General features: G+C 52.8%; 1 long non-coding RNA gene across 2 annotated transcripts in view; it reads left to right on the top strand.

Annotated features, from left to right (window-relative positions):
* LOC105467052 (uncharacterized) overlaps positions 1 to 22794 on the top strand; it is a 41709-nt gene extending 18915 nt beyond the window's left edge. For both annotated transcript variants that reach the window (XR_011624643.1, XR_978592.3), the window contains 4 exons: positions 16276 to 16445; positions 17595 to 17718; positions 18758 to 18872; positions 20517 to 22794. This is a non-coding gene — a long non-coding RNA (uncharacterized lncRNA). The remainder of the gene's footprint in view (positions 1 to 16275; positions 16446 to 17594; positions 17719 to 18757; positions 18873 to 20516) is intronic.
* The last annotated feature ends 214 nt before the right edge of the window (positions 22795 to 23008 follow it).

Raw genomic sequence — 23008 nt, 5'->3', positions numbered from 1 at the left:
TTGCTCTTACCTGCTCAGGACCCACTTTCCCACCATCCTGTGCTCCACAGACTGAACAAATAGCCACTTCCATCTCCCTTAACGCTACACAGGTTCCCACCTAAGAACCTTTCTTTGCCTGTGCTGTTCCCTCCACCTAGAGTCCCCTCGCCTCCCCACATAAGCAAGGGGGTGCCCTTTATCTCTTATGCCCCCACAATTCTATTTGTGAGGCTCTCTGGGCCCTTATCACACACATTTTGTGTGCCCAGGGATTGGAGGTGTGACAGACTGGTATTTAGATCTAAGTCTTTTTTTTTTTTTTTTTTGAGATGGAATTTTGCTCTTGTCGCCCAGGCTGGAGTGCAGTGGCATAATCTCGGCTCACTGCAACCTCCACCTCATGGGTTCAAACGATTTTCCTGCCTCAGCCTCCCGAGTAGCTGGGATTACAGGTGCACACTACTATGCCCAGGTAATTTTTGGTAGAGATGGGGTTTCATCATGTTGGTCAGGCTGGTCTCAAACTCCTGAACTCGTGATCCATCTGCCTGGGCCTCCCAAAGTGCTGGGATTAAAGGCATGAGCCACCGCGCCCAGCCTTTTCTTTTTTTCCTAGATAGAGTTTCCCTCTTATTGCCCAGAATGGAGTGCAGTGGTGTCATCTCAGCTCACTGCAACCTCTGCCTCCTGGGTTCAAGCAATTCTCCTGTCTCAGCCTCCTGAGTAGCTGGAATTACAGGTGTGCACCACCACACCTGGATAACTTTTTTTGTATTTTTAGTATAGACAGGGTTTCACCATGTTGGCCAGGCTGGTCTCGAACTCCTGACTTCAGGTGATCCACTCACTTCAGCCTCCTAATGTGCTGGGATTATAGTGTGAGCTACTGCCCCCTTTTTTTTTTTTTTTTTAAGAGACAAGGTCTCACTCTCTTGCCCAGGGTGGAGTGCAGTAGCAGGATCTCGTCTCACTGCAACCTCAATCTCCCACGCTCAAGTGATCCTCCCACCTCAGCCTTCTGAGTAGCGGGGATTACCAGTGTGTGCCACCATGCTCAGCTAATTTTTTTTTTTTTTTTGAGACGGAGTCTCGCTCTGTAGCCCAGGCTGGAGTGCAGTGGCGCAATCTCAGCTCACTGCAAGCTCCGCTTCCCGGGTTCACGCCATTCTCCTGCCTCAGCCTCCCAAATAGCTGGGACTACAGGCGCCCACCGCCACGCCTGGCTAATTTTTTGTATTTTTAGTAGAGACGGGGTTTCACCGTGTTAGCCAGGATGGTCTTGAACTCCTGACCTCGTGACTTGCCTGCCTCGGCCTCCCAAAGTGCTGGGATTACAGGTGTGAGTCACTGCGCCCGGCCTAATATTTTTTTTTTTTTTTTTTTTCGTGATAGAGTCTTGCTCTGTCGCCCAGGCTGGAGTGCACAGGTGATCACAGCTCACTGCAAGCTCCGCGTCACGGGTTCACGCCATTCTCCTGCCTCAGCCTCCGAGTAGCTGGGACTACAGGTGCCCCCAGCATGCTGGCTAATTTTTTGTATTTTTATTAGAGAAGGGTTTCACTGTGTTGGCCAGGATAGTCTCGATCTCGTGACCTCGTGATCCACCTGCCTTGGCCTCCCAAAGTGTTCAGATTATAGGCATGGTCCACCACACCCGGCTAATTTTTATATTTTTGTAGAGACAGAACCTCCGTATATTGCCCAGGCTGGTCTCGAACTCCCAGGATCAAGTGATCCTTCCGCCTTCGCCTCCCAAAATCCTGGGATTACAGGCATGAGCCACCATGCCTGGCCTGGGGCCTGGGTTTAAATCTTATTTGTATTACATATCGGCTCTGTGATCTTGAGAGGGCAACAAACTTTATAAGCCTCAGAGTTTTTGTTTGTTTGTTTGTTTTTTATTAATAAAATGGGACTGTAGTGGGGAGCAAATAGATGATAAATGCTCAGCATAACTCAGGAGGCTGAGATGGCAGGATGGCTTGAGCCTAGGACTTCAAAGCTGCAGTGCACTGCCCTCCAGCCTGGGTGACAAAGCCAGTCTTTTAGACTGGGTGTGGTGGTTCACGCCTGTAATCCCAACAATTTGGGAGCCCAGGAGTTCGAGACCAGCCTGGGCAGCAGAGCAAGACCCTGACTCTAAAAAAATTAAAAAATTAGCCAGGCATAGTGGCATGTGTCTGTATTCCCAGCTACTCTGGAGGCTGAGGTGGGAGGATAACTTGAGCCAGGGAGGTCAAGGCTGCAGTGAGCCATGATTGTGCCACTGCACTACACTACAGGTGACAAAGTAAGGCCCCATCTTTTTATTTTTCTTTTGAGACACAGTCTCTTTCTGTTGCCCAGGCTGGAGTGCAATGGTGTGATCTCAGCTCTCTACAACCTCTGCCCCCCGTGTTCAAGCGATTCTCCTACCTCAGCCTCCTGAGTAGCTGGGATTACAGGCATGCACCACCACGTCCAGCTAGTTTTTGTATTTTTAGTAGAGATGGGGTTTCACCATGTTGGTCAGGCTGGTCTTGAACTCCTGACCTCAGGTGATCCACTCACCTCGGCCCCCCAAAGTGCTGGGATTACAGGTGTGAGCCACCACGCCCAGCCGCAAGACCCCATTTTTTTTTTAGACGGAATCTCACTCTGTTGCCCAGGCTGGAGTGCAGTGGCATGATCTCGGCTCAATGCAACCTCCACCTCCCGGGTTCAAGTGATTCTCCTGCCTCAGCCTCCCAAGTAGCTGGGATTACAGGCACCTGCTACTGTGCCCCACTAATTTTTGTATTTTTAGTAGAGACGGTTTCACCATGTTAGTCAGGCTGGTCTTGAACTCCTGACCTCAGGTTATCCACCTGCCTCAGCCTCCCAAAGTGCTAGGATTACAGGCATGAGCCACCACGCCCGGCCGACCCAATCTTTAAAGAAAAAAAAATGAGCAAGAAGTATAGCAGTTCACTGCTCCTTTGTAGGGTGGTCCTAAAGGATAGTGAAAGGTGTCCAACATAGTTAGTGGGTATTCAGCCTGAGAGGGCAGATCTAGGGGTTCATCACATCTCTCTTCCCCACAGGGCCAGTCCAGGGCTTTGTGGCTTGGAGCATTATTTTTTTAGTTGAAGTTGAGGTTGATTTACATTTCCAAGGATGTGGCCTCATTCAGTCCAGGCAGCCCTCACCACCCAGGTGGGGGAAAAGGAAATTACTTGAAGGTCCTTGGTGTTCATGAAATCTATTATCATCATAATAACAATAATTAATTTTTTGTTTTGAAATGGGGTCTCACTGTGTTGCCCAGGCTGACCTTCAACTGCTAAGTTCAAGAGATCTCCCCACCTCAACCTCCCAAGTAGCTGGGACTACAGTCCATGCCACTGCACCCAGCTCAATAATTAATTGTTTTATATGGGCAACTGACATTTTCTTCATTTTATATGAAGCACTTTTAGAAAACATTGCTGTTTTTATTGATCTACTATAACTTATTATTTAAGTACAAATAGCGGTTATACATATAGCTTCAAGCAAGGCCCCCAGCTCCCTTTCAAACAGACTGCTACCTGAAGTCCTTGCTGAATAGGAGTTTGGGAGCTGCCTCTGTCCAGCCACACACACATGCGCATGCACACACACGTGCGCGCGCGCACACACACACACACACACACACACACACACACCCTCCATGAGGGTTGGGAAGACCCCAGCTCCTTTCATGGAGGTGTTATCTTCAGTCACCTTCACAGATGACACCAGGTTTGAATAGCATTAACAGATGAGCTAACCCTTTGGTAGGCCAGGAAATATACCCTTGAGGTGGGAGAGGGGACAGGGACTCCTCCCTAAAGATCTACAACCTGGTCGGACACTGTGGCTCATGTCTGTAATCCTAACACTTTGGGAGGCTGAGGTAGGTGGATCCCTTGAGCCCAGGAATTCAAGAACAACATGGTGAAACCCTGTCTCTACAAAATTAAAAAAAAAAAAAAAATCAGTCGCCTGTAATCCCAGCACTTTGGGAGGCCAAGAGGGGCAGATCACGAAGTCAGACAGACCCATCCTGGCTAATATGGTGAAACCTCATCTCTACTAAAAATACAAAAAATTAGCCAGGCAAGGCGGTGTGTGCCTGTAATCCCAGCTACTCGGGAGACTGATGCAGGAGAATCGCTTGAACCTCGGAGGCGGGTTTTAATGAGCCGAGATCACGCCACTGCACTCCAGCCTGGGCAACAGAGAGAGACTCCATCTCCAAAAAAATAAAAAATAATAAAATAAAAAAGATTTAAAAAAATTAGCTGGGCATGGTGATGCGGGCCTGTGGTCCCAGCTACTCCGGAGACTGAGACAGATCACTTGAGCCTGGGAAGTTGAGGCTGCAGTGAACCATGCACTCCAGCCTAGGTGACAAAGTGACAAATACAAAATATTTGCAACCTTTTTCTGCCCATTTTGTAGGGTACTCACTGAGCCCAATTTCAGGGCTGGGAAGACTGGACTGAAGTGCCAGTGGGGCCTATCCTGGGGCTATTTTTCCGGGTGTGGATATTGATCGCTTTAAAAGTGCAGAGACAGTCAATGAGAGGCTGGAACTTGGTTGTGTTTCCTGTTGGGGCCACAGACAATGGAAATAGAGCTTCTAGAGGAAGGGGCTCTGTCCAGAGGACAACACTGAAGTGTGAGGGCCCAGCAGTCTGGCTGGTCTACCGGGTGCAGCTGCCCCTCTCCATCCTTATCTCTCTACTGGCTGGGGTCTGAGCAGCAGTTTGGAAACCTTAGATGGAAGCTAGAAAAACTAACCAGTTGGCTGGAAATTTGGGTCTAAGAAGAGAACAATGGGGCTGCAGACCCGAAAATGACCCTCTCTTTTTGGTTCATGGTGCCTGAGAATTTCAAGAGACCCTTTGCCTGGAGGGACATGGAGACCTGGGAGCAGCTAGGCCTTCAGGTGTCCCTGTGGGCCTAGTAGTCCCTCCTTTTCTCCCTCCCCAGTTTCCCACAGCCCCAGGTACCCAGGGACAGCAGAGGCCTTGCAGCAAGTGGCAGAGCAGATGATGTGGGGAGGGGAGAGAGCTCCTTAGGCCTTTCTGGGCACCCCCTACCCCCTCCCGCATTGAGTAGTGGGAGTCCAGCCATCCTTCTTACGCTTTTGGTTATTTGGTCAATAACCCATGAGCCAGGTGTTGTGCTGGAGGCTGTACTCCTGGGATCCAGAAAAAATGTATTCCTATGGGAACCCTCAAGCGTGTCACCATCAGGAGAAGGGAGCCAAACCAGTGACACCTGATGGATTTAGGACTGGGGATGCTCACAACAAAGGCTCCTGATCTGGTTTGAGAGGCTGGGGAAGGCTGCCTGAAAGAAATGACTTTCTGGGTTCCGATGATAGCCCTGTGACCTTGGAAGAGTTATTTAACCTCACTGTGCTTGACTTTCCTCATCTTTAAAATGGGCATAATAAGGCCAGATACAGTGGCTCACACCTCTAATCTCAGCATTTTGGCAAGGCGAGACAGGAGGATTGCTTGAGGCCGGGAGTTTGAGACTAGTCTGGGCAACACAGGGAGACCTCCCTCTCTAAAATAAAATAAAATTTTTAATGATTTATTTACTATTTATTTATTTATTTATTTATTACAGGCATGAGCCACCACATCCGGCTAAAAAAATTTTTTTTAATGAGCATCATAATAGTACTATTTCAAAGGTTGTTGTGAGGATTCAGTGAGTTAATATGTACATGTAAATCCACTAGAACAGTGCCTGGCACACAGTACATGCTCTGTAAGTGTTAAATAAAATATAAAAACAGCTACCAGCCAGGCACAGTGGCTCACACTTGTAATCCCAGCACTTTGGGAGGCCGAGGCAGGTGGATCACTTGAGGTCAGGAGTTCGAGACCAGCCTGGCCAACATGGTGAAACCCCGTCTCTACTAAAAATACAAAAATTAGCTGGCCATGGGGGCGCATGCATGTAATCTCAGCTACTCAGAAGATTGAGGCAGGAGAATCACTTGAACCTGGGAGATGGAGGTTGTAGTGAGCTGAGATCACGCAACTGCACTCCAGCCTGGGTGACAGAGCGAGACTCTGTCTCAATAAATAAATAAATAAATAAATAAATACATAAATAAATAAAAACAGCTACGACTTGGATGAGTCGGACTTGGCAATGGGTGAGAAAGCAGGTCCTAGGCAAGGAGGACGAAGACCTGCATGTTCGACAGCAGGCTTCTTCGGAGGATTCCCCTGTGTCCTTCCGTGTCCCTGGATGGGGTGGCTAGTGACTCTCCCGGTCTAAGACCTGGCTTCATAACTGCCCCCTTCCCTCTGCTGCCTCAGTGTGGTCTTGGGGTTGCTCAGTCCTCAACCTGAGATGTGACTGAGTCCATGGCCCAGCTTTGCCCACTTACCCCTTCCTCTGATGGTGCTGCAGCTCCCTGTGAGCCCACCCCAGGCTGGGCAGGGCGGTATGGTGCTGGGGACCCCCCCCCCCCCCGTGAGCATCTGGAGCTCCCTGTTTGGTGGGGCAGCACAGACGAGTAACTGGCTCAGCCCAGGGATCAGGAGGGCTTCTTGGGGGAGGTGCTCTCTGAACAACGTCCTAAAGGAAAATGAAAACTTCTCCAGAGAAGAGGAGGGGAGGGAATTCCCAGGCAGAGGGAACAAGCTGCACAAATGTTGGGAGGGAGAGAGATCCTGACTCAGGAGAAATAAGACCCCAGTATAGTTCAAGCTCTGAACTTGGGAGCCTTCTTCTGGCACGTTTTATCCTGAGGCCTGAGTTTCTTCCTGCTTGCCCTCTGGCCCAAGCACTAGTAGTGGCCTAAGAGGTTAAAGTCCAGTCTTGCTCCGGGGCCAGCCCAGGAGCTGGGGGTAGGGGCGCCAGTTGCCCAGGTCCCTCCCTCCCACTTCAGAGCTGGGAGTGTTTGGCAAAGCAACAACGCCGCCTTTGTGTCCTGTGGGTCCAGGCACGTCTAGCCCAGCCTAGGCGGCTGCTGGTTTCAGTGCCCTGTGATCCCAGCCAGGCGGTGCAGGGCAGTGCAGGCAGGGTGTGCTTCCTCAGGGCCCTGTGGCTGTCTCATGTCCCTTGCACCCCCACGGGGTTCCCCAGGTGGGAACCTGTGCCACGGAGTCCATGGGCATGTGTGGGGCTGGTAGTGTGGGCCCACAGCGGGTAGTGGTGAGTGGGGGTTTGCACAGAAGCTGGAGAGGGACATCCAAAGGCTCCTGTGTGCCACAGCATGCACCCGAGGGGCATCCCGGGGTGAGTCCATGAGTGTGCATTTGGGTGAGGACGTGATTCTGGGTGTGAGGGGTCTTGCTTGAGCACACGAGCAGCCCCCAGCCTGCTCAGAACAGAGCACTGCTGTCTCTGCTGCGCCAACAACGAGGCCTCTCTGTCTCAGCGCATAATGTCCCCTCTGTATTGTCTGCTGCACCGCTGTGGTGACGATAATTTTAAGGCCCAAATCCTTTTCGTGGGTGAGGGTGAGGGTTGGGTTGGGGATAGGGCAGGGTGGAAGCCTTCTGGGGAGGGTGGGAGCTCGGGGGCTGTGTTTCAGCTCTACGTATGTGGTGGTCTGTTGTATGTTTGGGGCCTTCCCCTACATACTCACAACCCCTACAGGGGCCGCAGAGAGAAGTCAGGGACTCCCAGAAGCCTCTGCCAGAACCCCTTGCCCTGAAGTCATGTGGTCCCCGCCCTGCTCCAAGCCCTCCTCCCCCACCCTGCCCGCCCAGACTTCAAAGGCACTCTCTCTCTCTGGGAGCCCCTTTTGGTCCCTGCCTGCCTCTGCTGATCCAGGCTTTCTGCAGGCCTATTCCTGTCTTTCCTATCCTGAAACCACTAGGCCAGCGGCTGTCAACCTTTTTGTTCCCAGGACTCCTTTACATGCTTAATAATTACTAAGGACCCCCAAAGAACTTTTGTTTACATGAGTTGTATCTATCAAGACTTGCCATATTAGAAATTCAGACTGGGAAAATTTAAAAACAGGTATTTATTCATTTTATTTATTTATTTATTTATTTATTTATTTATTTATTTAGAGATGGAGTTTTGCTCTGTCGCCCAGGCTGGAGTGCAGTGGCATAACCTTGGCTCACTGCAACCTCCTCTTCCCGGGTTCAAGTGATTCTCCTGCCTCAGCCTCCCGAGTAGCTAGGACTACAGGTTCACACCACCATGCCCTGCTAATTTTTTTTTTTTTTAAGACAGAGTCTCACTCTGTCATCCAGGCTGAGTGCCGTGGTGTGATCTTGGCTCACTGCAACCTCCATCTCCTGGGTTCAAGCGATTCTCATGCCTTGGTCTCCTGGGATTACAGGCATGCACCACCATGCCTGGCTAATTTTTGTATTAGTAGAGACGAGGTTTCACCATGTTGGCCAGGGTGGTCTCAAACTCATGACCTCAAGTGATCCTCCTGCCTTGGCCTCCCAAAGTGCTGAGATTACAGATGTGAGCCACTACGCCTGGTCAATAATAATTCATTTTAAAATAACAGTAATAATACCATTACCAGTTATCATAGATAATATATTTTTATGAAAAATAGCAACCTTGACTGGCTCAGTGGCTCATGCCTGTAATCCTAGCACTTTGGGAGGCTGAGGCGGGCAGATCACTTGAGGTCAGGAGTTCGAGACCAGCCTGGCCAACATGGTGAAACCCCGTCTACACTAAAAATACAAAAATTAGCCGGGTGTGGTGGCACACACCTGTAGTCCCAGCTACTCAGGAGACTGAGGCACAAGAATCTCTTGAACCTTGGAGGCAGAGGTTGCAGTGAGCCGAGATCGCACCACTGCATTCCAGCCTGGGTGACAGAGCGAGACTCCTTCTCAACTAAGAAAAAAAAGAAAGAAAGAAAGAAAAATAACCTTGTTTTCTAGAACAAAACAAAATGAGCAAGAAGAGTGGCACTGTTTTTACATTTTTGCAAATCTCGTTAATATTTGGTTTGATAGGCCGGGCGTGGTGGCTCAAGCCTGTAATCCCAGCACTTTGGGAGGCCGAGACGGGCAGATCACGAGGTCAGGAGATCAAGACCATCCTGGCTAACACGGTGAAACCCCGTCTCCACTAAAAAATACAAAAAACTAGCCGGGCGAGGTGGCGGGCGCCAATAGTCCCAGCTACACAGTCCAGCCCGGGCGACAGAGCGAGACTCCATCTCAAAAAAAAAAAAAAAAAAAAAAAAAAAATTTGGTTTAATAGAGCAAACAGGCCTCATGGGACTGGGCTGGATTCTCATATCTGCTTTTACTTTGAATTGGTGGTGATTATAGATAGGCACATAGTTTTGTTTTTGTTGTGGTTAAAGTATATGAGGAAAACCTGGCCTCACACAGATTTATAGTTGAAAGAGTGGGGCCGGGCGCGGTGGCTCAAGCCTGTAATCCCAGCACTTTGGGAGGCCGAGACGGGCAGATCACAAGGTCAGGAGATCGAGACCATCCTGGCTAACACGGTGAAACCCCGTCTCTACTAAAAAATACAAAAAAACCTAGCCGGGAGAGGTGGCGGGCGTCTGTAGCCCCAGCTACTAGGGAGGCTGAGGCAGGAGAATGGCGTGAACCCGGGAGGCGGAGCTTGCAGTGAGCTGAGATCCGGCCACTGCACTCCAGTCTGGGCGACAAAGTGAGACTCTGTCTCAACAAAAAAAAAAAAAAAAAAAAAAAAAAAAGAAAGAGTGAGTAGTGCTTTATTAACCTTTTCAGATAATTTGATACTACACCAAAACTCGACAAGTGGCAGTTTCCTAAAGGTTAATATCATTTGGGGCCTGAAACCATATCAGTGAGCTTTTCATATTCTATCACTATTAAAGTCCACTTGTCTAACTCACATTTTGAGTGGATCTTTTATCCACACATGATTTTATAACAGCATGCATATCATTTAGAAAATTTTTCTGGGCTGGGTGCGGTGGCTCACGCCTGTAATCCCAGCACTTTGGGAGGCCAAGGCGGGCGGATCACCTAAGGTCAGGAGTTCAAGACTAGCCTGACGAACATGGAGAAACCCCATCTCCACTAAAAATACAAAAAAATTAGCCGGGCATGGTGGCACATGCCTGTAATCTCAGCTACTCAGGAGGCTGAGGCAGGTGAATCGCTTGAACCCGGGAGGTGGAGGTTGAAGTGAGCCAAGATCATGCCATTTCACTCCAGCCTGGGCAACAAGAGTGAAACTTGGTCAAAAAAAAAAAAAGAAAATTTTTCTGAAGGCTGGGCGCGGTGGCTCACGCCTGTAATCCCAACACTTTGGGTGGCCGAGGCAGGCAGATCATGAGGTCAGGAGTTCAAGACCAGCCTGGCCAACATAGTGAAACCCTACCTCTACTAAAAATACACACACACACACACACACACACACACACCCAAACTAGCTGGGATTGGTGGCAGGTGCCTGTAATCCCAGGTACTCGGGAGGCTGAGACAGGAGAATCGCTTGAATCTGGGAGGTGGCGGTTGCAGTGAGCCCAGATCTCACCACTGCACTCCAGCCCAGGCGACAGTGTGAAACTCCGTCTCAGGGGAAAAAAAAGAAAATGCCGGAGTCCCAGCTACTTGGAAGGCTGAGGCAGGAGGATTGCTTGAGTCTAGGAGTTCGAAGCTAGTCTGGACAACATAGCAAGACTCTGTCTCTAAAACATGAACAACAAACAAAATAATTTTTTAAATAAAAAATATTAGTTCACTGAGTTATGAAGATCTCTCAAGTATTAACACATTTCATTATGCCATATTAAAAAATCACATCCGTGGATGTGATTGACAAAATTTCTTCAGAAAGGTACCAGGAAACTGTGAAGCTTATGGTGTTATAGTGTTGTATACCTGTCTTTCAAAATTTAAATTTCGCTTAAAAACTACAATTTTATACATAAGCAGAATATGCAAAATAAAAATAGAATTTTAGCTGGGCATAGCGGTGTGTACCTGTAGACCCAGCTATTCAGGAAGCTGAGGCGAGAAGATCCTTTGAGCCCAGGAGTTTGCATCCAGCCTGGGTAACATAATGAGACCTGTCCCCAAAAAGAACAACAACAAAACAAAAAAAAGACTGTTATCATTGGCAACAAATAGTGTGTGTTGTTTTCCTTGAAGTGACTGACTGACTTCATTATTTGTGAGAGAATAACTGCCAAATATCTAAGACTGCCTGTCAGTCTTTCTGTCAAGTAAAAATGACGTGCCATAAAAAAATCAGCTAGTTCAGCTCGCAACTCAAACAATAGCGTAAGTGCTTTTCTTGAGGCAACCAACATACTTTGGTGTGTGTGTGTGTGTGTGTGTGTGTGTGTGTATATATATATATATATATTTTTTTTTTTTTTTTTTTTTTTTTGAGACGGAGTCCTGCTCTGTTGCCCAGTCTGGAATGCAGCAGCGGGATCTCGGCTCACCACAACCTCTGCCTCCTGGGTTCAAGCGATTCTCCTGCCTCAGCCTCCCAAGTAGCTGGGACTACAGGTGCATGCCACCACACCCAGCTAATTTTTGTATTTTTATTAGAGACAGGGTTTCACTATGTTGGCCAGGCTGGTCTCGAACTCCTGACTTATGATCTGCCCACTTCGGCCTCCCAAAGTGCTGGGATTACAGGCATGAGTCACCACGTTCGATGAACTCTGGTGTGGTATAGAAGTGTTTTATGTGAATTCTGTGTACATGTGCCGAATATGACTCCTAGTACAGTTTGATTTGTGCTAAGCCACCAACAGTTTTACCCAGTGTGGCTTAGACATAATAAAGAAGTCAAATAATGTCTTAGTACTATTAGTAAAACAATTTTGACCTCACCTACCCCTGAAAAGGTCTGGGAGACTCCCAGGGGTCTGTGAACCCTACTTTGGGAATCACTGTACTTGTTGTTCTGTCTCTTCGGCTCTCAGGGGTGATGGGCCATGTCTTTCATATTTTGCTGATTAGGACACTGGGGTCCAGCAGAGCCCCACATGGGTCCTCATCTCTCATTCCAGCACTGAAGTGAGAATTTTTTTCCTGGCAGTGACTGGGGAGGTTTCTTGGGGGGATGGCATTGATTTTGATGGATGGAGAGGCCACCAAAAGTGGGGGCTGGGAATGCACCCTTGGTGGAAGAAACAGCATTGGTGAAGGCCTGGAGAAAAGAGCTCTAGATGGGGTCAGATAACTAGGACCCTCAAATGCCAGTGCCAAGGCAGTGGGCACCACAGAGCAGTGCCCAGAGATGGGAAGCAATGGATGAGATGTGCCAGGGACAGGGAAAGTCAGAGAGGAGGGCCTTTGTCCTTCATGAGGAGGCCTTCCCATGCTGGCTGGCCTCAGGGCTGTGTTCTCAGGGCTGGGTTGATGTGTGGCCACTGAGATGAACTTACCCTTCCTGACTGATCATGATTGGCAGAGGGTGGTATGATGCCCAGAATTCCCTGCTGACAAGTGTCTCCACACCTGCACTGACACTCAACCTCTCTTTGCCTTTGTATTGGCTTTTATGGTGACAGTGAGTAGCCTCATCCAGTTTCTTATGCCATGCATGAGTGTGAGGGTGACCTGGGCAGAGGTGGCTGCTGAGAGGAGACATTGGTAGTGACACGTCAATGTGATTAGGGGTGAGAGTTCTGACTTTTTTACCACAAAAAAACCTGCTTGTTGCAGGCACTGATGCCTCAGCCTGAGTCCTGTAAAAGTGGGGGTTGCAGAGCTGACCCCGACACACCCCCCCACCCTGGGCCCGGCCTGCCCTCTTCCTCTTCCTCTTCCTCTTCCAATGGCCCTGTGTCCCTACCCCAACCTGTCCCTGAGCTGCTGGTCTGGTATGGGGAGACAGACCTCTGCTTCGGTGCAAGACTGGCCTCACACCTCCTGCTGCGCACATCTGTGCTCCTGAGCTATGTACCTGGGCTGGGTTGTGCCACACATGTGTTCGCAGCCATGCTGTGTGACGGTGTGGATACACCCTGCACTGGCTGCACATGGCTGCTCTGTGTCACAGACATTGAGAGCTTGTGTACCTTGCCATGCACAGAGTCGCTGTTTGTTTCTGTGCCTTTAGTTAGTTGGGTGGTGTATGTTTGTGTGTATATGCTTTGTATATCTTTACAGGGTGTGAGTGTCACTGTGGTGGGTGGTGTTTTTGTGTGCTGGTTTGTCAGTGTGTATCTTGGCCCAGCCCCAGAAGGCCAGCTGAGGTGTGGCAGGGGGTGCTGGGATAGGGAGCCCACAGCCAGGAAGCCTGACTGGGAATAGACATGTCCTCACCTGCCCAGAAAGCGTCCCAAGCCCTCAAAGAGCCCTTGTCCAGCTTCACCGCCCCTGGCCAGTCAGGGTGGGTGGCTGGAGAAGGGGGCATGAGGGAACCAAAACAACCTCAGCCCAACTCCCACACTTGGCTGGCACCCAGGCCTATTATGGGCCTCCCCGCCCCGCGCCCATGGCCCGCCCCCTAAAGCTCCAAGCACTTTGCATTGTGGGGCTTGGGGAGGGGCCTAGAGACAAGGCTCTGTTTGGCTCTTGTGACCAACTTCAGCTCCTAGTGGGCCACTGAGGCAGAGCTGGCCCCAGGCCTTGTTGAGGGTGGGGCTGCAGGGAGGACCAGCTCCACAGAGCCAGGGCTGATGCTCATCTCATTACCTGTGTCATTCATTTAACAGATACGCATTGAGCACACACTGTGTTCCAGGCCCTGCTTTAGGTGCTGGGAATATAGCAGTCACTCATTGAATTAGGGGTAAAGATAGGCGATACTGCTGCTGTGCATTTACAGATGAAGAAACAGGTCCTGGGAGGTGAAGTGATTTGCCCAAAGTCATAACAAAGCTGGGATTTGAAACCAGGCCTGTCTCATGCAAGCGGCCTCCTCCTGCATTTGTCCATCCTGCCTTCGGTAGTCACAATTACAGCCGAATGCCCACTGAGCTAGGACCAGCTAGCTGGCTAGCCCCGTGCCCTAGGCTACAAGTTGATGCAGGAGAGTGGGCACAATGAAATAGTTCCTAGGAAGACAAGTTGCCTGGAATAGGCATAGGGGTGGTAAGGTAGAGGATTGAGGGGTGGGGAAGGAGCAGAAGGAGCCTGTGTCTGTCTCCGGGGTGCACTGGGACCCAAGGGAATGCCTCCTCTCCTGCTGTGTGATCTGGAATGGTCCCTGCTTCACTCTGAGCCTTAACTTCCTCATCTGTAAAGTGGGCACAGTAACTGCCCTCTCCCAGTGGTACCATGCTCATGGCATGATGCCTGGCACACAGTAGGGCAGCTAGGAGGATGGGGCAGAGCTGCAAGTGGGCAGGGCCTCCCCAGGGCTCTCTGCTCAGCCTCAGGAAATGGGTAGGGGGTAGGGAGGAGGAGGCGCAGATGTGCGCTTGTCTCACACGAGCAGCCGCATTTAGCCACCGAGTCGGGACTGAAATATTCCTGAGGGAGAAGAACCCTGAGGCTTCAGGGCGGCAACGGCTCGTCAGTGGGGAGCGGGGAAGGGATGTTGTCACCATCTGCCTCGTGTCTGTCTGCGACTAAAATAATACTGGGGTGAGACTCGCCGCAGGCACGGGCCCAGCCGCAAGGTTCCCCAGAAGAGGGAGGGGCTGGGGGTGCTGGAAACCTTGTGGGGAGCAGTGGCAGAGAGAGGTCTGCTGGGGGCAACTCTTGGCCAAGGCTGGGCCCTGGTCCTGCTCCCCTACTGAGGAGCCAAAAGAACCCATGGGGGGGATGTGCATAGGCATGAATACTTCCTGGGGGGATCAGCCCTGGGAGTGCAGGACCAGGAGACCCCCCCCAGACCCAGCTGGGGTCTGCTTCAGAGGGGAGACCAAGCGTGTGCTGAGATCCCTGCAAAGCAGGGGCAACAGCAGAAACAAAGCAAGAGACAGACAAATTGCCTGATTCAGCTTCCATGAGCTTATCCAGAATATTGAAACCAGAAAACGTAGCAAGAAGCTATTTTAATTTCAGCCGACGTGTAAGTTTTGGGTCTATGGTTTACTGTGGTATTTATTTTGAATCAAATATGGAGGATGTTCCATAATTTTCTCGGGGCTCTGGGCTCTGGGGACTGAGTGTCTCTGCCTTTCTCTACTGGGCACAGTAGTCACATGCCAGCTGCCTCTAGGAGTTGGCACCCCTGGGTCTGGGCAGGTGCCCCTTCAGGTCAGGGACATGGCTTGGAGCCTGATGCTTTGCTTCTGGGTGAAGCCACCACATTCTGATCTTTTGCTATGGTTCTCATCAGACATGACTAGTGGGGTATTTTTGTTTTTGCAGAGAACAGACCCATGACCTCAGTGGTTTAACTGTGGATGCACCTAAAATGCTGGTTGCTTTGTGCTGACATGGGCTGTCAGTTTAGCAGGCAACATGCGAGCACCTGCTATGTGCAGACCCTGAGCTGGGACAGACTGGGCTCACCCTCAGCATACAAGGTAGAGAAGCCAGCAAGACCCATAGGAGATCAGCCACCTGGGTGCCAAGGAAGGCAGTGGGGAGCAGCAAGGGGGTGTTGGATATGGCAGGAGTTCATGGCTGTCATCCTGGAGAAAGTGGCAGAAGCACTCATCCTTGAAAAGGAGACAACAGCAAAGGACAGTAAAGAGTATACCCCAGGCAGAGAGTACGTGTATGTGCAGACCACCATTTTGTGGCTGTCTCTTTTTGTGGCAAGGATATCCGTATCACAATTTAGGTGCAATGTGGAGCCCTTCTTTCAGACCAGACCCAGGTTAACTGGCTTAGGTGTGTTTTCCCGGTTAGTCCTCACCAACATCCCATAAGGCCAATACACTTAGTGCCCATCTTATAGATGAGGAAACGGAGGCTCAGAGAGGTTTAGCAACTTGGGTAAGAGGCGGAGTATGGCCCCGGGCTACTCTGTGCTGCCTCTGCCCAATGCCCTCATTTGGCAGGCAGCAACTGAGCGCCTACTATGTGCAGGCCCTGAGCCAGGTGCTTCGTGGATTCAGGCCACAGCATCACATTCCAGAGTGTCCTCAGATGGCTGGCATCTCTCATTGTAATCTGGGCACGATGACCAGAGGAAGCTCTCTCTAGGGTATATGTGGGTATGGGGGAGAGGAGTGTGGGTGGGAGTCTGGAGGCCCCTGCTTTATAGCTGTGAGTTCTCCCTCATGAAAGCCTCAGTTTCTTCACCTGGAAAACGGGGCCATGATGCCTGCTGTGCAGGCCCATGTGAGGATGTTCATTGAAAGCATGTGGAAAAAGTGCTCTGTGTGTTTGGTGAGCCCTCAAACTGGGCTGACTCTCCTCAAACCACTGGGAGCGAGCTTCCCGGAACAATCTAGCCACCAGCCTTTCCTTGCAGCTGACAGGCTGCGGTCACCACTGCCACCACCACTCTGAATTATTCAAGACCCTCCAGGCCTCAGTGGCAGCCCTTCCCCTTTCCCTGCACAACCGGGCTGTCAACACCAGCCTCTGAGCCTCTGCCAGTGATCTATGGACCTCAGGGCCCCTGAGCTTCGGTCTGCTCAGGTAGGGCCATGAGTGTGATAGGGTGAGGTGTGGCTGAGCATGTGACAGTGAGCGTGTGAGAGCAGGAGGGTGTGACAGTGTGAGTGTGTGTGTGAGGGTGGCTGTGAGGGTGCGTGAGGATGTATGCAGGTGAGCATCTGTGTGAGGGCAGGTGTGAGTGTGCCACATTGTGTGTGAATGAGTGTGTGAGTGTATCTGGAGCCTGGGCTTTCCTTAGCTGCAGAAGAGCCGGGCTCAGGGAGGAGCTCCCTGTGGCTCAAGAGAACACAGTGATCTGAGAGCAAAATTCCAGCCTGGAGTGGGAGGGTGTCAGTTCACCTTTGCTTCCAGGGTCCCTTAAGGGCTGGTTGGAGTGGGGAAAAGGCAGAGAAGCAGCAGTTTAGAAAGAAGGGTATGTAGTGGTTGGATCATGAACAGGACTTGGAGTCTGTGGTCCTGTGGGGGCTCAGAACACTGTCAGATTATTTGGGTATGTGCCATTTCCCAGCAAGCTGAGACCCTCAGAAGAGAGGCAGTTGCCTCCCCCAGTCCCTGTCCTCCTCCTGGGCCTAGGAGAGCTGTGAGCCCCTGTGGGCAAGAGGTGAGGACTGTTCTCTTGGATCTGTGGCCAGGTGGAAGTTCTCCAAAGTCTTGGGGGATGGGGAGGGTACGGGGGCTCACCAGCACCTTAGTGGAGGGCCCTCACCCATAGGCAGGAAGGACAGAGCAGACCTCTCTCTGGTCCCCCCTCCTACCAATGTACTGGCCCTGGAGGGTTACTGCTTCATGTGGGGTAAGATGGAGTACCTGGGAGGTTGGGAGCTGGTGAGATTTAGGAACTGGGAGCCTACAGTGTGTGGAGGTTGTGGGGGTGGAATGTGTGTTTGGTGTGAGTGTTGGGGTCTGTGTGTTGGTGTGAGGAGGTGAGAGGCTGTCTGAGTTTGCCTTTGTATCTGTAAGATTGTATGTTTTCAAGCCCTGTAAGTGTGACTGTTTATCTGTCTTTTTGTGAGTGAGGACCTGTGTGATCACATGAGTGTGTACGATCTGTATTTGAGAGTGTATGTGTGTGGAAGCATGCTAATTGTGTGGGAGAGGTGAAAGATGATTGACAGGGAGGGGGTGGCGGGTGGGAGCCCACACTGAGTGCACAGTTTCATCCTTCCTCAGGCTCTGCTTGTCATGGCTGAAATCCCCTGGACTGCATTGGGACCATACTGCTGAGAGTCTGGTCGCTGGGCTTCAGCTGACAGAACATCAGAGCCCCAGGACCGGAGAGCCACAGGTTGGGAAGGTGAGGCAGGGTGAGGGACTTGATGATGGGGAGCAGGCAGATAGAACTGGCTACAGAGCTAGGGCTGCTGGAGCCTGATGTCTGGTCCAAGTCCCAGCTCCTCCACTCATGGGGTGAGCTGGGGCAAGTCATTTCGCTCTCTGAGCCTCAGTTTCCTCATCAGAACAATGGGCCTGTACACTAAGCATTACCCGCCCAAAATCCTAGAAGCCTGCCTTCTCCTCCTGGCTCTGGGAAGTTGACCACTGGGGAGGCCTGGGACACTGGCCTGTCTGGAGGCTGGGGAAGGATGAGATGACCCCTTCTTCCTTTCCCTGGGTCCAGAGGGCCTGACTTGTCCTATTGTACCCCTCCCATCACAGTGATCTGTGTGGGCTCATGAGAACATAAGCTAGACAGTGATCCTCTTCACCTTCCTGCATTCCGGGAAGCTTGGCCTCCAACCCCCACACCAGGGAGTGTCTTCACTCCTCCACTCCTTCCCAGGTTCAGAAGCCGGAGTGGGGGAAGTCCTGCCTGTCCCCTCTCTGACTTTACTTTCCCTTTCTAGAGCAGGGGTATTCTGGTATGGGAGGACTGAGTGTCCCTGCTGCCTGGTCCTCAGAGTTGGCTAGCTCCCCCCATACCCCTCATTCCCCTGCCTGCTTGCCTATAGAGCTGTGGCCCGGGCAGCTGTCCGGCTGAGTGGGTTAGCAACACAAGACAGATGGCGAGGGATTATCTCAGCTTCTCAGAGCACGATGGCGGCAGCGGCGGGGGTGGGGGGAAGGCTCTCACACCCTCCCCATGTGTGTGTACACACACACACACACACAAATGCACACATGCAGCTCCCCGTTCCTGCCCCAGACCCAGCCCAGCCTCATGCTATTTATGAGGCAGGCAGGAAAACAAGAGGAGAGATGAGATTATGAGAATTGGTGAGAACCGTGGGACTTGGCAATCTTGTCCCTGCCCCACTTGGCTCCCAGACCACAGGCTGAACCAGCTTCTCAGGCCCTTCTTGGACCCTGCCCCTGCTATTATGATTTCTCTGCAGCTGCCACCACTGGGAATGGTACATTCAGGAGGGCATGGTTTTACAGAGAAGTTTGAGGCCCAGAGATGTGCGAGCCGCACTCCAAGTCACACAGCAAGTTTGGTTCGTTAGCAGGGTAAGTTCTGGGGATTGGCAGGTGGTGGAGTCTCTTAGATGTCCTGCACTGGCTGTGGGGTCCTTGGGTCTTCTGCAAACAATGTGTGTTTGCCCTAGCACTTGATACTGCAACCCAGGGTCCCACAGGGGCATGTCACAAGGCCAGCTGCTGGCACGCAAGGACTCACAGGTGCAGCCTCTCCTTCATATACACTGTCAGGCTCTGGGTGAAGGCTATGTAGAGTTGAGTGACAGAGCTGGATCTCCAGACTGTGTCACTGTGAAAGAATTGGGGCAGGGTTAGAACCCCACTAGAGTGAATTCTCCTACCTGCCCCTCAATTTGCTACAGGCAGATGGTGGAGGGACTTTCCAGCCTCAGCCACACACTCAGGCCCCCCTACCACCACATTTGCCCCTTAACAGCCCCACTCCAAGTCCTGAGTCATCTATGCTGAGTCCCCTGGGGAGAAGTGTGGGCCAGGAAGCCAGGCAGGATTTTCGAATGGCAACCCCAGGGGGCCCTTTTCCCAGCATGGGTGGGCGGGGCCGACTCAGTGGGGAAGGCAGGGTGGAGGCCTTCTGAGAGAACTTCTCTGCTCCTAGCTGCCAATGTCTTGGCTTCGCCCCCATCCCCAAGAGTGACTCAGTGTCTGCTGGACCCGGGAGTGCGGATGCGGAGCAGTGCGAAGCTGCTTCAGGTTGCCCAGTGCCACTCCCTGCAGAGCAAACCCACTCCTCGAGGCCCCGAGGCTCCGTCCTGTCGCTGGGCTCTCCTGTGTTCACGTGTGCCTGCGTAGGCTGTCAAGTGAGACATGACCTCAGGGTCAGCCTGGCCTGCCTCTGGGGCTGCATTATTTGCGGGGTTTCCAACATTGTGATACCACCCACACTGCCCGGTCACAAACAAGACCATTATGGCGATACCACCCACACTGTCCGGTCACATACAAGACTGGCACCGCCAGGTTTCCCTGCTCCTGCTCCCTCAAACCATTGAATCAGCCCCTCTCTCGCTATTGGATGAGGGGGGCTGCCAGGACCACGCCCCTCCTCCCCACGGCCAAGGTGACCACACATCTAGGTGTCAGGGGTGGTGGGCCCACTGCAGAGCGCTAGGCCGAACTCATCTCCTGGATCCAGGCCAAGCTCCACCTCTCTGTCCCTCCAGACTCAAGTTGGTCATTTGTATCGTGAGAGCTGGACAAAACTATATCTAAGCTCCCCATCTTCCCTCAAAGCTTGGCCTGGGGAGCCCTACATGAAACCCTGGAGGTTCTGAGCCTTCCGCCACCCGCAGCGGGGGACTTTTCGTTCTGTGAAGGTCTCAAAGTAACATTCTAAAGAGGCAACGTGAGAGCCAATCAGAGAGCCTATGTAAATAACGGCCCTCTGATTGGCTGTCTCCTTCACGCCCTGAACGAAACTTCAACTTCATCAACTCAGCGAAGATTTTTTCCTTTGGCCTTGCGCGCCCTGCAGGAGGCGGGGCTGGGGGTCACCCGAGCCTTCTCCCAGCCGCAGGGTACCTGGGCCTGCCGAATGGGACCGCGCTGGGACAGGCGGGGGCGAGTTCGCCGCCCTGACCCTGGTCCCGCGGGCGTTATTCTGGTGCAGAATCCCCCGCGGGGAGGCCCGATAAGTAAGCCACCCTTTCTTTGTAGGACCGCCAGGGAACGGGCTGCAGGCCGCGAGTATAGAGCTTGGCTGGGCCGGATCGATATCTGCCCGCTGGACTGATGCGCGAGGGAGGCTGCGAGACAGGCTGGCTTTGCTGCCGTGTGATGGCCGCGCAGCACCCACCGACCCCCACAGCTCCCCCACCCCGCCATTTCCTTCATCTAGCGCTCCCGGGGAAACCGAGGCGGGCAAGTGGCGTAGCGATGGAGGGCGCACCCAGGGGCAGCGACGCTCCCTCGCTCTGGCTCCCAGCTCTGGTGGCGGGGGTGCGGGGGTGAGGGTAGCCCAGGGTCGCACCCTGCTCCCAACCTCGGCTCGTCCCCACCCTCCACGGTCGTCCGCAGCTCTGCATTTCTGCCAGTATCGTGTCCCCTCGCCTGGTCCTTCGCCCTCCTCCCACTTTCATTGTGTGTCTTCTCTCTGGCTCTGAGGTTGCTCCTCCCTCCCTTCTCTCTCTGGGTGTCTCCGTGTCTATCTCCACATCTCCATCTCCATTTCTTTCTCTGCTTGTCTCTGCCTCTAGCTGTCTCTGTCCCTCAGTCTCTGCTCAGGTCTCCGCTCGCCTCTTGCTCATTTTCGTTCCTCCCTTTGTCTGACTGACTCTCTCTTCTCTCCCCCTCTTCAGTCACCCCCCAACCCCCCGCACACACACACACCTCACAGCCCTGTTTACGACATCCCCTGGGCTGGCAGGTGGGCGGGGCTGCAGCAGAGCGGGGGTGAGAGAGGGAGACGCAGCCTCCCCCCCAGCTGTTAACCTTCACGCTTCAGGCCTCTGCGGATGGCAGAGGAGGGGGAAAGCCCAGCTGCCAGCTTGGCGGAGGTGACCGGGCGGGGGCTGGGGGCTGTCCCTCCCTCTGGGCTCGTCTCTGGGGAGATCTGGGGCCGGAAGGAATGTGGTGGAGGCTGCCTTCGGCTGAGGAAGGCTGTTGCCGGATGGGTGGCCTCCTGAAGGCTTGTGCTGGCGAGGCGGGTGCCCAAAGGGGGCTCTGAGCGGTGTCGGCCCTGCCCGCAGCCCGGCCGGACGTGGGGGCCGGCGTGAGAATCCCGCCCATCTGTGAGCCGGCCTCACGCCGTCAGACCCAATTTATCTCGCCGCCAAAGTTTCACAGCCATCTGCTCGAGTGGAACGGCTTCCAGCGCTGGCCCCACCGGGCCCCCCAGCCAGCGCGGGGATGTTTTCCAATACGACAGCATTGCCCCCCCCAAAGCAAGGAGGGGGTGTAGGGGGAGGCGGCAGAGCGCGGTGCGCGGGGCTGGCAGGCAGCCCTCTCCCGCGAGCGAGCCGACCCTGAATTTTAAGCGATTGATCAGGAAGCGCAGGCCGTTCCCATCACTTTGAGCAGCCAAATGCGACGGCGCAGGGATTTCAAGGGGCCTTTGCGGAGGCGGTAATGAGGTCACCGTCACTGCGCCAGCCCGCGGGCGGGAGGGGGCGAAGGTCTGCGGACACGTGTGAACACAGCCTGTGAACGGAGCCACATCTGTATTCACGTGACCCCCGGGGCCCCAGCACTGACCCAGGAGAACTCCGCATTTGGATCTGAGCTGATTCACACTCCGCCGCCCCCAGCCCACCTCCCCAACCAGACAGGGTCGGAGAGACTGAGCTAGAACCCACCCTTGCCACATCCATGATTCCATGATCACCTCAGACAGCTTCAGCGCAGGAGCTTCAACTCTCTTCTCCTCCCCGCTATGTGCCTAAAATACACATATTTGGGCACCTGCCCATTGCACTTCTGAACAAGCCTGCAGAGACAGATGTACCCTAGACCCCCGGTAATCACACAGGTGCACACATTCCAATTACACACCTGACCGCAATGCTCATGCATTGGTACACTCCCAACCACCACCACTACTAGCCCCAAACATGCACACAGGTACTCCATCATTCTCAAACCAGCACCCAGCAACGCACGAGACCCCAAACTCCCCTCCCCCCGGGCGCACGCATGTGCACACTCATTCCCAAGACCCCGAGCTTGCTGCCATGTCCGCGCGGGTGGGCGCCTCCACTGCCCGCCAGGCAGCGCGGGTGCAGACCTCGAAGAGAACAAAGGCCGGGCAGGTGGGAGGGAGGGGGGCTGAGCCCCCGGCCCGTCCTCCTAGGCAATGCTCGTCTGTCTCGGCTCCGCGGCCACCGCATCGAGCGGCTCTGATTACCAAGTAAATCACCGCGATGATCTGAATAATTATCGTCTCCTGAAAAGGGAAAAAACAGGGAATAAATAAAGGGAGAAGGGAGCAGCCACCTGATTTCTAGAAGCCCTGGTGTATGTCAGGGGTGTGAATACATAGGGGTGGGTGTCAGTGGCCCCCTGCAGATCCTCAGGACTTCTGCTGGGATGCAGTGCAGGTGGGGTAGGATGGGCCTCAGGGCAGACAGTCATTCCTTAGAGGTGGCAGTTAGCATCCAGTCTCCCCCCTTCCTCTCCCCAGGGTAAGTCAGGCCCCCTGGAGCACCCAACCA

This window comes from Macaca nemestrina, chromosome 6 (genome assembly GCF_043159975.1).
Source record: "Macaca nemestrina isolate mMacNem1 chromosome 6, mMacNem.hap1, whole genome shotgun sequence".
NCBI lineage: Eukaryota > Metazoa > Chordata > Mammalia > Primates > Cercopithecidae > Macaca > Macaca nemestrina.
This window is presented reverse-complemented; position numbering and strand designations above follow the sequence as displayed.